This window comes from Plecotus auritus (assembly GCF_963455305.1).
Source record: "Plecotus auritus genome assembly, chromosome: 14".
Lineage (NCBI taxonomy): Eukaryota > Metazoa > Chordata > Mammalia > Chiroptera > Vespertilionidae > Plecotus > Plecotus auritus.
This window is the reverse complement of record NC_137780.1, coordinates 14471777-14484778: the sequence shown is the minus strand read 5'-3', so window position 1 is coordinate 14484778 and position 13002 is coordinate 14471777. Positions and strand designations below refer to the sequence as shown.

The 13002-nt window shown below is 42.1% G+C and overlaps 1 pseudogene across 1 annotated transcript in view; it reads right to left on the bottom strand.

Annotated features, from left to right (window-relative positions):
- The window catches only part of LOC308238749 (putative cytosolic iron-sulfur protein assembly protein CIAO1), a 56162-nt pseudogene that overhangs the window by 1017 nt on the left and 42143 nt on the right, over positions 1-13002 (bottom strand). The gene's annotated exons all lie outside the window — the stretch shown is intronic.

The following is a 13002-nucleotide window of genomic DNA, read 5'->3' as shown; positions in this document are numbered from 1 at the left end:
CTGTGCAGATTCCGGGACCCTGACTCAGCCTCCCAGGATGGCCGGTCCGGCCACTTCTGCCCCCCGTGATTTTTTTATTGCTCTGAGTTTCTTCATGTCCTGGAAAGGAAAAGAAAAGAAAAGCTCAAAGCACGTGGAAGAGGCGTGTTGGTTACAGGATCACCCCCTGCTCCTGGAACTCTGCAGCCTGGGCAGGTTCCATTTGAGTGGCAGGAAGGGACTGTAAAACCCCATGTGCCATTTGAACAACTGCCAGACCTTCCGGTTGGGCCTTTTGCCCTGGCAGTCCTCGGCCATCCGCTGGAACCTCCTGAGTGAGTTCTGGTCATTGTTTAACAGAAGGTTAGCTTTGGGCAGGTGTGTCTCTGCCTGCTTGCTCTCGATAAGGTTCTGTAGGAGTAGCAATGCATGCACACCCCTAAAGGGAAACCCCTGGCTCTCTCGGCTGCATCTAACTGGGTCTGGTTAAAACCGCCCAGTGAAGATGTCAGAATGCCTGTCATGTTCTCCGAGAGAACACCTAGATGCTTTCCAGATCAAAGGCTGGCGTTCTCTGGGTGGTCTGAGGTTGTACCTTGTGACTTTGACTTTTCCCTAAATGTCAATCTATAATAATAAAAGGGTAATATGCTAATTAGACCAGAGGTCTTCCAGACATCCTTCCGGATGAAGCCAGGGCCGGAGAAGCCAGCTGGGTCCCGGGTGCCTGTGGGTGGCCTGGGGGAAGCCAGCCAGGGTCCAGGTTGCCTGCTGGCAGCTGGAGAAGGGAAGCCCGGGTTCTGTGTGCCAGAGGGAAGCTGGTGCTGGCAGCCGGGGGAAGGAAGGCCTAATCTTGCACGAATTTTCGTGCATCGGGCCTCTAGTAGAGTTATAAGAGGGTTGGTCCGCCTCCTCCTGCTCAAGTGGCTCCTTAAGTAAGGTCTTCTCTGCTGGCTGCTGCTGGACTGTCCTGTTAGGAGACCCTGACATATGGGTTGGGCAAAAGTAGGTTTACAGTGTTTGCCTGGGAAAATTTTAGCTCCTTTCGTTTGGTGCAGGCATTGGAGACTGGGCTGCTGAGCTTAGAGAGGAAGGAAGGAAGAGGCCTTACATGTATTGAGTGTTTATTTTTGTACCAGGAACTTCACAATGGAGATAACACCGTTTCACCTGGTTTATTAGGAGGAAGGGCCCCCCAACACGATGTTTGCTTAGAGTTAAGTTCCATATGGAGTTTTAAAAAGAACCGATTTATATTACAATTCATTTTCTTCTAGTTAGCTGAACAAACTGAAAAAACAAGGCATGAGTCACCCAGCACTGCGTGCAGGAGACTGGACGATCAGTGGGTATTCCGGATGCTCCACTGATGAACCAAGCCTTCTACTGTACAATGTACTTATAAGAAATATTTGCAGAATATTTAACTGTAATTTTCATCGTTTGGTCCTTGTGCTTTGTAAGTTCTTATGGACTTCAACATTTTTTTGTTGTTGATGATTGATTTTAGAGAGAATGAGAGAGAAACATTGATTTGTTTTTCCGCTTACTTATGCATTCATTGGTTGATTCTTTTATGTGCTCTGACCAGGGATCGAACCTGCAACCTTGGCTTATGGGGACGATGCTCTAACCAACTGCGCTACCGGCCAGGGACTTATGGATTTTCTTACGCAGTTATTATATACTCAGGTAGTTATTCGCAGTTCAGAGCAAGGATTTTGGCTTTCATTTCCTGGTGTTTCCCAAATCACCTAATATAGATCTCCGTCGTAGTCGGCTGCTTCATAGCAGTTGTTGGGACAGTGAAAAGTCCCATGATGCCATCTAATACCTCAAGACTTAAATGTTTTCTAAACAAGTATTTTTGCATGAAATTTTAAAACTGAAAGACTCACACTTCGTGTCATAGATCTAAATAGTCCTTGGAGAGGCTTAATATTTTCAATCTCTCTCTCTTGTGCACAATCTTGTTTGAATAACCGTTATGTTATTAACCTTAAGCAGGCGGTCAGGATTTACGAAAACTGTTGATTGTTCATATGATACAATTTTGTCAGCAAAAATTTAAATATGTAATCACAAAAGTTTTACATATAAAAGTTGCCCAGAATATTTTGAAAACACGGATTCTGATATTTTAACCTCTAAATCGAGCTTACTATCCTGTTCATTATATCTTAAAGGTGTCCATGTTTAAAAATTCGATGTTCTCTATAAAGTTTTTGCAATGGATCACACATCTTTGTCAAAACAATTTAGTGTTCATTTGAATGGCCAGCAGGCAGAGTTTAGAAGTTGTTATAAAGTGAGGTTATTGTAATATGGTTCATTTAATTGGTTTAAACTCATATATTATCAGATTTCAATGGGGCTTTTCCAAGGAATTTAGTTTGGCTTCTTGTAATCAAAGAAGCTTTGAAATTTTATAAAAAGAAGCTCTTCATGAAAAGGATAGTGTTATTTAAAACTAGAGGCCTGGTGAACAAAATTCGTGCACAGGAAGGATCCTTAAGGCCTGGCCTGTGATCAGGTCTGATTGGGGCTTTTCGGCTGCTGGCCGGGGCCACCCTTCCCTGTCTGCCAGCTGCCAGCGGGGCCTTCCTTCATTCTCCACCTCCCCCTGGTGGTCAGCACACGTCATAGTGAGTGATTGGTCTCCTGGTCGAACTCCCACAGGACAATTTGCATATTAGGCTTTTATATATATATAGACTAGAGGCCCGGTGCATGAAATTCATGTATGGGAGGGGGTCCCTCAGCCTGGCCTGCACCCTCTCACAATCCGGCACCCCTCGGGGGATATCCGACTGCCACAGGATCGGGCCTAAACTGGCAGTCGGACATCCCGCTCGTAATCCAGGATCACTGGCTCCTAACCGCTCGCCTGCCTGCCTGCCTCATCACCCCTAACCACTCACCTGCCTGCCTGATAGCCCCTAACCACTCTGCCTGCCTGCCTGGTCCCCCCTAACCCTTCCGCCTGCCTGATCGCCCCTAACCACTGGCCTGCCTGCCTGATTGCCCCTAACCACTCTGCCTGCCTGACTGCCTGATTGCCCCAACTTCTCTCCTGCCTGTCTGATCACCCCTAACTTCTCTCCTGCCTGTCTGATCATCCCTAACCACTGGCCTGCCTGTCTGATCGCCCCTAACCACTCTGCCTGCCTGCCTGATTGCCCCTAACTGCTCGCCTGCCTGCCTGATCTCCCCTAACTGCCTCTGCCTCGGCCCTGCCGCCACAGCTTCATCCAGAATGTCATCCGGAAGGTCGTTCGGCTGTCCGGTCTAATTAGCATATTACGCTTTTATTATTATAGATTCTTTTTCCACAAATTAAAAAGATTTAACTATTATTTGAATCAGTAATATATGCACATGGCACAAAATTTAAATTCCTTCCTGTCCTCCGCTCACCTAAAATCCCTGCCTAGATACAGTTGCCAGTTTATTTCTCTCTACTTTTAAAAAACCACATGCAAATATGTACATTCTTTGATTAATGTCCTGTTACTTTCCTCTGCGACTAACCAGACCAATGTCATAGCATATAATTTTTTCAGAATCCTGTAAAAAGTCCTTATTTTACATAGGAAGTCCAGAGAAAATAAAATTTCCTCTGAAGGAAATAAGCAAAATGATCACATTGCATATTTTAACAAAGTAGAAAACTAGTTTCGTTGAAGTTAAAAAACATTTTAAAATTATTTGATAATCAGTTTTGTATATACTGTTCAGTTCTCTGATTTGCAAATCCCTGAATAAAACCTTTTCATGAATTTATAAAGGACTTGAAAAAATCTAATTTCACCTTACTGGAAATCCTTCTCTTTCTACTATTTTTTCATCTGCCAAATTCAAAAAGTAATATTCTTTTAATGTACTATGCCTAGTTCTCATAACAACCTTGCAAGATTGGATTTGCTGTCCTCTCTGGAGATGAGGAACTGAGGCTCTGAGAACTGCTGTGACTTGCCACAGGTTCACAGTGGTGAGTGCAAAGCTGAGATGCACGCCTCGCCCTAATGATCCACAATGTTGTTTGAAACACAGAATCTCCTCGTCTAGAAAAAGGGTGGGATGCTGACAATGTGGAGCTAATTCCGTCAAGGCATATGCCAGAAGCCTGAAGACACATGTGTAAACAAACTATGGTCATAGAAACTAGATGAAAATAGCTTTAGGTGAGTGATAATGAGTAAAATAACCTTATCCTTCAAAGTGTTAATTAGCAGCTATTGTATTCCCAGGAGTAGATGCAAAAGGCTTCATCTTTGGCCCTGAGCTGATCAACAATTTATTAATGCTTGGGACCAGAGTAATGACTATAATATGGTAGGACATATAAACACTGAATGAATGAATGAATGAATGAATGAGGATGTTTGTCTTGAGCTGTCACAAAATTTCAAGTCACAATAATTTATATCAAATAGGAAATTTAAGATTAAAATACTATAATAGGCAAATGTGATAGGTCAAGGCTAAAACAATGCAATTTGACAAGGATAAATGTTGAATCCTAAACTTAGGCTTTCACAGTCAATTTCACAGTGAGAAGACATGGGCATTAAGGCTTAAAGTGTGACTTAAAGAAGGAGAGAGGAGAAAAGGAAGGAAGGAAGGAAGGAAGGAGGAAGGAAGGGAGCAAGGACGGTTTGTACTTCCATGGATAAGAACCTCAAAATGAGGCTAATAATATGATACAACTACTGAATGAAGTTAATAGAAAGAGGGTATTTCTTGTGTTTGCTCTATAATAGTCAGACTCTACCTGAAATATGTTTTGAACTCTGGATCCCTCGTGTTGATGGGAACAATAGCAATCTGTTTGTTTTGTTTTGTTTTGTTTTTAGTATATTTTTATTGATTTCAGAGAGGAAGGGAGAGGGAGAGAGAGACAGAAACATCAGTGATGATAGAGAATCATGGATCGGCTGCCTCCAGCATGCTCCCACCGGAGATCAAGCCCACAACCTGGGCATGTGCCCTGACCAGGGATCAAACTGTGACCTCCTGGTTCATAGGTTGACGCTCAACCACTGAGCCACTACAGCCAGGCAACAATAGCAATCTGAAGAGAATCTATAGGAAAGTGACTTCGGTGGTGAGCAAAATTAAAACTGTGACACATGGAAGAATAGTAATGGTACTAGGGATTTTAGTCTAGAGAAAAATAATTTGGGGGAACATGACAGCTATCTTCAAGAACTTAAATGGTATTTGGAAAATAAATTATACTTATGGGATATTACTGTGTTATAGATTGATTCACAGCATTTGAAGAATGGTGAAATATATATATATATATATATATATATATATATATTTCTGGGCTCTCTATGCTATTTCATTGGTCTCTATGTTTATCTTTATGCCAATACCACCCTGATTTTGAAATCAGGAAGAGTGAGTCCTCCAATTTCGTTCTTTTTCACAATTGTTTTGGCTATTCAGGGTCCCTTGAGATTCCATATGAATTTTAGGATATCCTTGGGAAAAATGTCATTGGTTATTTTAATAGGGATTGCATTGAATCTGTAGATCACTCTGGGTAGTACTGACATTTTAACAATATCAAGTCTTCCAATCCATGAACATGGGATGTCTTTCCATTTATTTACGTCTTTAATTTCTTTCAGCGATGTTTTGTAGCTTTCAGTGTAGAAATCTTTCAGATCTTTGGTTAGGTTTATTCCTAAGTATTTAAATTTTCTGATGCTATTAGAAATAGAATTGTTTTCTTAATTTCCTTTATTATTTTTCATTGCTAGTGTATAGAACAAAAACAAAAATTAGATGATGTGTATCCCAGGTATACAAAGGTAATATATACTAGTTACTTTGTGCCAAAGACATTGTGGCCTATGTTCTGGGGACACAGAGATGAATAAAAACAGGTATACTGAAGAAAAGAATCCACTGTATTTGGGAAACATAATTTAATATTCGCATTATTTGAGGGACTTTCGCCTCAGCAGTCAACAACATCCTGCTTTTTCCTATAAGCTATTACACTCACCATCTAGCTTGTTTACCAACTTAGTGGGGTATTTGTCCCAGTCGGTATCATTGAATCATTCCACCTTCTGGGTTTTTGATTGTTTGTTTGTTTTTCAGTATTGGAAGAAGATAACTGACAAAATACTATGAGAAAATTTGTAAAATATCAACTTCTGTGATCCAAGTTAATATGACAAGTTTTTAAAAAACCAGTAGCTTATTTATTCTATTTGATCAGTTCATATCTTTACTAGAGCATTTGGGATTGAATTAGTGGTATGCAGAAAACTAAGTACATGAAACAGTGAAGCAATAATTAACAACAGGGAAAAAGAAACTGTACAGGAACTAAAATGTAATTAGCTGTGAACTCTATTTCCACAGTCAAATAATGTAAATGGTTGTTGACCAAGCGTAAATGAATCAAGAGACAAACTTTTATTCAAGGGTTTTTATGATTTTCAACTAAAAAACACAACTAGCCCTAGCCAATTTGGCTCAGTGGATAGAGCGTCGGCCTGGGGACTGAAGGGTCCCGAGTTCGATTCCAGTCAAGGGCTCATGCCCCGGTTGTGAGCTGGATCCCTATAAGGGGCATGCAGAAGGCAGCCAATCAATGATTCTCTCTCATTGATGTTTCTACCCCTTCCTCCCTCTCCCTTCCTTTCTGAAACCAATAAAAATATATTTAAAAAAACACACACACGCAACTAGATGATACCAGAGTGTACCCAAGGAGAAAGAAAATCTGAGAGTTCTTGTAGTAAAAAGTACATTCTTGAGGGAAGAATTAGCCTCTGGTTAGTCCAAGATGGTGATCTTTCAAATGTAGGCAATCTGGTGAAAGGTTCTTAGGTGATCCTAAATTCTTTAGATGGCTATATATTGATGCACCGGTTTAAAAGTCCTCAGGCTAAAGTAAGATAAACATCATTTCCTCACATTTCAGCCCACTCTGATCTGAACCAGTTTTGCCAGCTTGATGTTCTGACTCTACTTTAACTACACTGACTCCATCTTGTTTTCTTCACTGTTCTCTCAGGGTAAAAATGATGATGTGACTATATTCGGAAGATGGAAGAAGGGGATGGAGCAAGAGCTGGGAGCCATCCTCCATAAAAGAAAACAAGTAGGTTTAAATAATCAGAAGAAACAGTTAAAGGAACCGAACACGACTGCCTCCGGGGAGTGGGAACAGGACTTCCCAGCCTGATGCTAACGTGTCTGTGCGCTCTATCTCCACGCTCCCTAGCTTATCTTATCTCTGATTTTTTTTCCATCTTGAACTCTGTGTTCCAGTCACGCACTCTTCCTTTGGTGTTCCTCAACCCTTTCAGAAACGTCATTTGCCAACCCAAGATGTTCCCTCTCCTATCTGCTCTCAAATCAGATAGTGTAATTAAGGGGCACTGGCGTGAAAATTATCCAATGGGAAACATTAAGAAACACAAAAATGTAATAGATGAGATCAGTCATCAGTAGATGGAGGGCTTGATAAGCTGAGAAAGAATGTATTAACAGGAGGATGGTTTGTATGCATCTACAAAAGACGAGTTATTGGGTCATTCAATATAAATTCATTAAGTACCCACCATGTATCAAGGACCCTGGGAGTATAGAACCGCAAGAGATACAGTTAAATACTAAGAAGTCAGAGGGACAGAGGTATTAGTTAGTTTAGAGGGCCAGAACTTCCTAGAAAAGAAGAACCAATGCACAAACAGGAATGTCTCATCTACTGAGCACACGTAGTCTTTGTAAGAGGGACACCACGGGCTTGCTGATGTAGAGAGAATGGTTTATCTAAGATCCATTTTCTGTCAGGCTCTGGGCTAGTTGCCTTAGAGTATCATTTCTGAACCATACTAAAGCCCAATGAGATGATTATTACTATTATTTCTATTTTTCAAATGAACAAACTGAGGCTCACCAAAACCAAGGTCTGCCAGTCAGTGCATAGGTGAGATTTGCACTCTGGTCCAGCTGGAGTGCCCATTCTTCTTCCACCATAGGCCACAGCCTTCCCAGCCAACTATATCACGCTTACCAAGCAACCTTCTGATTAATCCAGCCGTGGGCAAACTACGGCCCGCGGGCCGGATCTGGCCCGTTTAGCTGTTCTATCTGGCCCGCGGAGCCGAAAGAGCAGAGGGTTCTCTTGCTCTTCCCTCCGCTCCTTTACTTTGAATTTATATTAGTTCACACAAACACTCCATCCATGCTTTTGTTCCGGCCCTCCGGTCCAGTTTAAGAACCCATTGTGGCCCTCGAGTCAAAAAGTTTGCCCACCCCTGCATTAATCTGACATCACGTGTAGGAATAAATGCTCTAGTTAGTCAATAAAACCTTACTTTTCTAGGCAGTGGGAATAATAATAAAAATGCTAGCTGCTAGCATATTGAACATTTGTTCTGTGCCAGGCACTGTGCTAAGCACTCTACATGCATGAAGTGTAAACTGTTGTGTCCATTTTACAGATAAAAAAACCTAAGGCATAAAGATGTGAATCATTTACCTTAGGGCACACAACTAATAAGAGAAAGAGAACTTGTGCTGTTAATCACTCTATATATTGCCATCTAACTTACACTGTTGTAAACATAACTTATTCTTTTAAATAATATGTAGTGAGCACTCACTCCATAGTTTGGTACTTGCTGGGGGAATAGGAATGAAGTAGAAGAGCTTGTGTCTGTCTTTCAAATATTTACAACTTGAGTAAAGAGGCGCAATACACACGGTAAATCTGCTCGGTAACAATTGAGGTCTGTATCTAATTAAAAACTAAATTGATTAGTGCAAACAATAAGGCATTGAGATTTCTCTTAAGGGAAGCTCACTGAGAGCCAAAGTAGGAAAGAAGATTCCAGAACAGGAATGAGCATGGTGTCCTGGGGGACGGGAGCCAGCTGGCCCCAGCATGGAGGTTCTTAGTGTGAAGCACTAGGATCCCCAGGCACCTTCCTTGAGAGACTTTCTCAGAAATTCTAAGGCTCAGTGGAGCCCCTCTTGGGCTGCTGATTCAGCCCTCTTTCTAACTCAACCACAGACAAGGACGTGCCAGCAGGCAGCAGGAGCTTCTGAGTGTCGGTCCTGCATCTCCTAAATAGCATCCCAGAAAGTCATGATGTCATGGGAAACTCCAAGCTACCAGAAGGCAAGAAAAATGTGTCTTGTTCATCACCACACCCAGCTCCTCTGACAAAGGCGGCCTCTTGCCTGTGCTCAATAGATGTTTATTAAACCAGGAAGGAGGCACCCTGCACATTAGCTGTCAGTGAGGCCCACTGGCTAATCCTGGGATCGGCTCTGCCACGTACTAGCTAACTAGCTAACTAGAAGTGGCAGAGCCAGTTACTTTACCTTGCAGTTGGTTACTTTACCTTTACATGTGGCCTTGCAGTTACTTACCTGTCTAGATCTCAATTTTCTCGTCTGTGAAAGGGTCTATTGAGAGCTTCCCCAGAAGGCGATTGTTGTGAACATTAAATGAATTAATCAATGTAAAGCACTTAGAACAGGGAGCTATGTATATTGCTTTTCTTAATAGTTTGGGCTCCAGCCCTAGCAGGTTTGGCTCAGTGGATAGAGTGTCGGCCTGTGGATCAAAGGCTCCCAGGCCCGGTCAGGGCACTTGCAGGAGGCAACCAATCGATGTCTTTCTCTCACATCAATATTTCTCTCTGTCTTTCCCTCTCTCTTTTACTCTCTCTAAACATCAATGGGAAAATATCCTCGGGTGAGAATTTAAAAAAATAGTATGGGCTCCAGAGCCAGACCATGGTTGATGCCTCTCTCTGTTGTCTATCAAGTGAATGGTCTCTCTGAACCTCAGGTCGTCCATTTGTAAAGTGGATATTTAAATAGTACCAACCTCATAAAGTTATTGTGAGGATTAAATGAGTTAAACGCATGCAGAGCACCTCGCACAGGCCCATGGCATACCTGAGTAACACAAAGTAGTATTGTCTCCACTTCATCACAGTCCTGCCTCACACTCTGCTACCACCGCTGGCAGGTGGCTCGCACGTTTCTGCATTAGTCAAGACTTAACTTATGGAGATGGTGTAGCTCTACCATAATTTCTTCCTCTTCAGCTTCCTTCTAGGGTGATTTCTCTATTAAAATAAATTCTGAACTTTTTGTTATGCAATTTTCAAACATATGTCAAACCAGAGGGATTAACATGGGGAACCCCCATGTAGTCATTGCTCAGCTTTAACAGTTATCAACACATAGGTAATCTTACCCCATCTATATCACACCGACTTTCTCCACCCAACTAGATTATTTTTTTTTATTATTTTTTTTTAAATATATTTTATTGATATTTCACAGAGAGGAAGGGAGAGGGATAGAGAGCTAGAAACATCGATGAGAGAGAAACATCGATCAGCTGCCTCCTGCATGCCTCCTACTGGAGATGTGCCCACAACCAAGGTACATGCCCTTGACCGGAATCGAACCTGGGACCTTTCAGTCCGCAGGCCGACGCTCTATCCACTGAGCCAAACCGGTTTCGGCCCAACTAGATTATTTTGAAACAAATCTCAGATAGCATATAATTTTATCCATAAATACTTCGGTAATGTATCTCTAAAATATAGTCTTTTAACATAACCCACCACTCCATCTCAATTTTCTAATGATAATTCCTTAATATCATCAAAAAGCCAACTAGCATTAAAATTTTCTTGATTTTCTCATATATTATTTATTTTTAAATATATATTTATATTGATTTGAGAGAGGAAGGGAGAGGGAAAGAGAGATAGAAATATCAATGATGAGAAAGAATCATTGATCGGCTGCCTTCTGCATGCCCGACACCTGGTATCGAGCCTGCAACCCCGGCATATGGCTGTGACCTCCTGGTTCATAAATTGATGCTCAACCACTGAGCCAGGCCGGCCAGGCCTCTCATACATTATTTCTTACAGCTTAAAAAAAAAAAAAAAATCAGGATCCAAACAAGGTGCCAATGTTGCATTTATCCGATGTCTTTGCAGTCTTTTTCAAACTATAGGTTTCACACGCCCATCCTTTTTCCCTTTGCAATTTATTGCTGAAGAAAGTGAATAGTTTGTCCTACATGTTTCTTACCTTCTCAATTTTGTTGATCGCTTCTTCATTATGTCATTTAATATGTTCCTCTGACCCGGAACATCTTGTTACACCAGAAGCAAGGAAACTGTCAAAGACTTCCGGGTCATGCAGAAGGGCCCGGGGCACTAGCTGAAAGGGGCTATTTTGAGCATTAAATAAATAAGTAAATAAACTGCAGCATATTGAGATACAGCAGGCGTGATGCTATCCACGGGTTTGCAGTAATGTTCCAAAAATAGATTTGCTGGTCACCTTTGAAGGATGGAAAGAAAACAGCTCTCCATGCCAAAAATGAATAAATAAAAATAAAGAATCAAGCATTGATTCTGTCTTTTCTCTATGAGCTATTTCTCAGGTCATCAAATAATTGATGAGAAGAAAGCCTTCTAATAAAGAAGGAGCGCATGATACAATTAAAATATTGCCATTTTGCAATCTTTAATGAATAAACTCTCTAATAAAGGACTATCGAGAGCCGCTAAAACCACAGAGGGAGAGCTGGTGGGGAACTTTACAATGGATGTCTCAGGTTGATAGTACCTGTCAGCAGATGCTGTCATCACAAAAAGATAAACCCCTAGGCATTATGTACCCTTGATGCGACACAGTAGAAAATACACAGCCTCTGAAGTATTTAAGCCAAAAATTCGATCAGACTTACCAGCTTAACGGGGGTTCATACTCTTAATACTTATTCTTTTTCTCCTAAAATAAGCAAACACTAAATGAAAGGCCAATCAAAATCGCTAGGCACATGTCCAATTGGACAACTAAAGGCAGGTGTGTTAAAACAGTCCCAGTGGTAAATGTGTCCTCCCCTCTTATAAAACCACGAGGAAACGCCAGCCCTTGCCAGTGTAGCTAAGTTGTTAGGGCATCCCTCTCCCTGTGTTCCCCTCCCTTCTTCTTTCTCTAAAACTCAATAAAAATATTAAAATAGCCCGACCGGTATGGCTCAGTGATTGAGCGTCGACCTATGAACCAGGAGGTCACTGTTTGATTCCAGGTCAGGGCATAGGGCCTGTGCCATAGGCCCAGGTTGCAGGCTTGATCCCCAGTGTGGGGTGGCAGCCAATCAATGATTCTCTCTCATCATTGATGTTTCTCTCCCTCTCCCTCTCCCTCCCTCTCTGAAATCAATTTTAAAAATATTTTTAAAATATTAAAATAAACATTTGCCCTCCTTGTTCTGATTATTTCAGTAAATATTTAAAGGGAGGGCGGGAATTTCAGAGCTGACAGGGCTTTTGCCGTTTGGATGTGTGTGGGTATCTCTTTTTGCCTTGCTCTACAAGATAAGCTTGTATTCACATACGCCATGCCTAGGCAAGCTGGCTTCTGACAGCAGATGCATCACTCAAGAACCTCTGTCGTGCGAAATGGACACGGAGCCGTGGCTCTGCCAAGCCCACAGCGCTGGGCCAGCTCTGCAGCCCCCACGCGCGCGTGACTCCGGGTGGATGTGCGCCCCGAGCGCAAGGGGCCGCCTGTGCACGAGTGTCCGTCAGGCGGGGCTGTGCCCGGCCCCCAGGAGCGCAGGGCCCAGGGCGCTTGCTGCCTGCTGCCTCGTTGCCTTAAGCCCGTGCATATTTATAGTCCCACCTCCGAAGCCTCAGGGCCCCAGCTTCCCCTTATTTATTCTCTCTGTGTTCCCAAATACAGGCGTGCTGATTCCAGGATCATTTTAACAGAGAACTTAATTACATATATTTTGAAAACCACAACCCCAAACGTTACCAGTTGGCAGGCGGTGCCTAACATATTGCACACTTAATTGGAGTTGTTTAAATTGTTTAAGGACTCCACTTTCTACTAAGAACACTGGTACTTTCTAAAAAAAAAAAAAAAATTCAGAGAGCACGTGAAAAGAACATGAATTACAAGAAATTAAATTACAATGCAAAAATGATCCCT